Source organism: Chiloscyllium plagiosum, unplaced genomic scaffold (genome assembly GCF_037043375.1).
Source record: "Chiloscyllium plagiosum isolate Xiang-an unplaced genomic scaffold, Cpla_swu_hap1 HiC_scaffold_3, whole genome shotgun sequence".
NCBI classification, from domain to species: Eukaryota; Metazoa; Chordata; class Chondrichthyes; order Orectolobiformes; family Hemiscylliidae; genus Chiloscyllium; species Chiloscyllium plagiosum.
In genome coordinates this window covers 3,735,446-3,739,791 of record NW_028270141.1, presented here as the reverse complement: position 1 = coordinate 3,739,791, position 4,346 = coordinate 3,735,446, and the positions used below count along the sequence as shown (strand labels likewise).

The 4,346-nt window shown below is 43.8% G+C and overlaps 2 non-coding genes across 2 annotated transcripts; both read right to left on the bottom strand.

The window, feature by feature from the left end:
- Positions 1-2,792: 2,792 nt before the first annotated feature.
- Positions 2,793-2,865, bottom strand: trnaa-agc (transfer RNA alanine (anticodon AGC)). Its single transcript has one exon. It is a non-coding gene; the product is annotated as a tRNA-Ala (tRNA).
- Positions 2,866-3,219: 354 nt separating this feature from the next.
- On the bottom strand, positions 3,220-3,309 carry trnay-gua (transfer RNA tyrosine (anticodon GUA)). The gene is given in 2 exon segments: positions 3,220-3,255; positions 3,273-3,309. It is a non-coding gene; the product is annotated as a tRNA-Tyr (tRNA).
- Between the last annotated feature and the right edge of the window lie 1,037 nt (positions 3,310-4,346).

The following is a 4,346-nucleotide window of genomic DNA, read 5'->3' as shown; positions in this document are numbered from 1 at the left end:
GGCTTTGGACAGAATAAGATGGACCTACTTGGAATACTGCAAAATGATCAGTGATTGATATCATTCACCAATACATTAGAAATAAGATAAATAAGGGCTCTGGGGGGAAAGAGACACTGGACAGGGAATCTATACTATTGCAATTGGATCACAAAAAATGACAGCAGAAGAGACTGTCATTGCCGCCTACAAAGATCTGCCTGTTTGTCACATCCAGGATGAATGAACAATTCTGAAGAGCATGTCACTACCAATATGAAGATCAGCATCTCCAACTTGGAACTGGTAAACTATTCTCGCCTATTATTGTAGAGTCATAGAATTGTTACAGTGCAAAATTAGCTCATTAAGCCCATCATGTGCACACCAGCTCTCGAAATGAGCATCTCACCAAGTGCCATTCTCCTGCCTTCTCCCTGTAAATGCACATCATTGTTGCTCTTCAAATAACTGTTTAATTCCCTTTAGAGTGCTTTGGTTGGACCACCTTTACCAATCACTTAGACAGTTCATTCCAGACCCTAACCATTCATTGTGTGAAAAAGATTTTCATCAAATCACTCTTTTTGCTTACAGGTCATTTGTGTTTTCTGTCTGTTTAGTTTACATATTGCATCTAAACTATTGCTTCTTAAGACAAACTCCTTTAAAACCATCTAAGTTCCAATACCCCTTTTTGAATGTCTTTTGGACCAAATCCTATACTCTTATACCTTCCTGGACCTGAAATTCTCCACCAGACCCCAACTCCTTGATCACAACAGGATCTTGATCAGATGGGCCAATGGGCTGAGAAGTGACAGATGGAGTTTAATTCAGATAAATGCAAGGTGCTGCATTTTTGGAAAGCAAATCTTAGCAGGACTTATACACTTAATGGTAAGGTCCTAGGGAGTGTTGCTGAACAAAGAGACCTTGGAGTGCAGGTTCATAGCTCCTTGAAAGTGGAGTCGCAGGTGGATAGGATAGTGAAGGCGGCGTTTGGTATGCTTTCTTTTATTGGTCAGAGTATTGAATAGAGGAGTTGGGAGGTCATGTTGCGACTGTACAGGCCATTGGTTAGGCCACTGTTGGAATACTGCATGCAATTCTGGTCTCGTTCCGATCGAAAAGATGTTGTGAAACTTGAAACGGTACAGAAAAGATTTACAAGGATGTTGCCAGGTTTGGAGGATTTGCACTATAAAGAGAGCTGAACAAGCTGGGGCTGTTTTCCCTGGAGCATCGGACGCTGAGGGGTGACCTTATAGAGGTTTACAAAATTATGAGGGGCATGGATAGGAACAGGGAGTCTAGAACTAGAGGGCATTGGTTTACGGAGAGAGGGAAAAGATATAAAAGAGACCTAAGGGGCAACATTTTCACACAGGGTGGTACCTGTATGGAATGAGCTGTCAGAGGAAGTGGACATTTAAGAGGCATTTGGGTGGGTATATGAATAGGAAGGGTTTGGAGGGATATGGGCCGGATGCTGGCAGGTGTGACTAGATTGGGTTGGGATATCTGGTCTGCATGGACGGATTGGACCGAAGAGTCTGTTTCCATACTGTACATCTCTATGACTCTATCATCTAAATGTCCTCTTCACTAACCTCCCATCTCAATCCCGTGCCCAATACCTCTCTCCCAGTCCATCTCCCAACAGAGCTGAAAATGTGTTGCTGGAAAAGCGCAGCAGGTCAGGCAGCATCCAGGGAACAGGAGAATCGACGTTTCGGGCATAAGCCCTTCTTCAAGCTTATGCCCGAAACGTCGATTCTCCTGTTCCCTGGATGCTGCCTGACCTGCTGCGCTTTTCCAGCAACACATTTTCAGCTCTGATCTCCAGCATCTGCAGTCCTCACTTTCTCCTCATCTCCCAACAGGCCAACTGACCTACCCTAAACCCCTGCCTGCTATCTACTACCCCTATCCCATAATCTTACCCCATATTCTCTATTTTCATAAGCCCCCCTTTCCCAACAAGACTCCTGGATATTCCTCTGGTAACCACTCCTGCTTCAAGTCTCTTCTAGATGGGTATCGGCTACTGGCAATCGGAAGAGGTATCTGAGGAAGTTAGTAATTGGTGGGCATTTGAGTAAAGAATCTGTTACGAGCAAGAAATTTAAAACTAATTCACCCACATAGATTGACACTCTTTCTTCTCTATCCACACCTGCACCATTCAAGCTATCAATACACACTAATATTAACAGCATTACCTCCTGCCCTTTCCAAGTGAATGGGATTTAAATTGCACTGGACAGCAACATAAATAAAGATGGAACGAGGATCTTGCAGCTGCTCCTGAGTTGCAGGCTTTTCTTGTGGATTTCTTATGGTTATTATACAGCAGAAGCTGATTTTTGTTTTTTTTTCAGGTACAGTTGCAACATTTAAGACATTTGGATAAGTACATGAAAAGGAAAGGTTTGGAAGAATATGGGCAGGCAAGTAGGCATAATTAATTTGGGAATGTTGGTGGCATGGACTAGAAACAGACCTTCAGGCCAACCAGAGTCTAGATTAGAGTGGTGCTGGAAAAGCACAGCAGTTCGGGCAGCATCCAACGAGCAGGAAAATCGACGTTTCGGGCAAAAGCCCTTCATGATTCAGTCTAACTGACTGACCATTGAGTCGAAACGTCAGCTCTTTTCTCTCCTTACAGATGCTGCCAGACCTGCTGAGATTTTCCAGCATTTTCTCTTTTGGTTTCAGATTCCAGCGTCCGCAGTAATTTGCTTTTATGAAGGATTTATTTCCTTGCTGTATGACTAAAATACTTTTAAAAGCCGTTTGACAAAAGCGACTGGAGGATGCGGGCATCGATCCCGCTACCTCTCGCATGCTAAGCGAGCGCTCTACCATTTGAGCTAATCCCCCGATGAAAGACATCACCAGAAGACAGCTAATATACGATTATCCCTGTAGTTTCTGGCTGACGGAAAAATTGGAGGTGCTGAACTAGATGAAACAATTCAACCACCGTCCTGACTACCTAGTGTTACCACTCAGTTCATGTCTTTCCTTAAAACGTGAGCCGCCGCCTGGAACCCAATACCACTCAACCGCAAGAGAAAGATTTCTAATGGCACCCCCTCACAGATACACACAATATTTTATAATCCTGATCCAATCCCCGCGCCAAAAAAAGCATATAATTCATAAGGATTATTTAAATCCTTTTCGAAGTTACTGTTTTCCTTCATTGAAGATTTTAAAAACAGAAAACTTATGTCCTTCGAGCCGGAATCGAACCAGCGACCTAAGGATGACTGGCATTTAATCCACTACAGTCCTCCGCTCTACCAGCTGAGCTATCGAAGGCGCTGACGAATAGCGTGCGCTTTCCGGCTGATGTCTGTACGTGAACAGCTGCGGTCACCACCATTTCAGTCAGTTGTCAACTGCCGAAGCGCTTGCAAGAGGCTTGTGGACGTCCTCGCGCGGTGAACGGCGGTTTTTTCAAAACCAGAAATTTAAACGGTCTCCAACTGGATCACGGACTTCACGCTGCTTGAAAATAATACCTTTCAGGTGTGCAGTTTATGGACACATTGTAGGCAACAGTGCTGTAAAAGGAAGGGATAAACTTAAAGATAAATAAACACCGTGGAGAACCTCAGCAGTTCTGGTAGTTTCTGTGCAGAGAGGAAGTAAGAGTTAACGTTTCAGTGAAGTTAGAACATTATTTTTGCTTTCCCTGGTAAGCATTGAAATTGATTGATTGTTCTTTATGAAGGATTGAAGGGATGCAGACGGGGTCCCCAAGCTCTGGTGGCACTAAGAGAACAAAACAACAGTACAGGCTGTTCGGCCCATCGTGTCCATGCTGACCATGATGCCATTCTAAACTAATCCCATCTGGCTGCCTGTGGTCCATGACCTTTTATACCCTGCCTGTTCATGTAGCTGTCTAAATGCTTGTTAAACTTTGCTAACATATCTGCTTCTACCATCCTCCCTGGCAGTGCCTTCCAAACACCTATCACCCTCTGTGTAAAAAATAAATTGCCTCTCACATCTCCTTTAAATTTTCCCACCCCCTCAACTTAAACCTATGCCCCCTTAAACCTATGAAAAAAACTCAGACTATCCACCCTATCTATGCCTCTCATAATTTTACATACTGCAAGCAGGTTGCCCCTCAAGTGAAAACAATTCATATTTATTCAATCTCTCCTTATAGCTAGTACACTCCAATGCAGGAAACATCTTGGTAAGCCTATTTTTCGTTGTCGCCAAAGCCTCCAATCAGGACTGCATGCAATGTCTGTGGCTAAAAGGATACAAAGATCTCTGTCAATGCCCCAGCAATTCCCTCCCTTGCCTCCTTCAGTATCCTGGGAAAAATTCTATCAGGC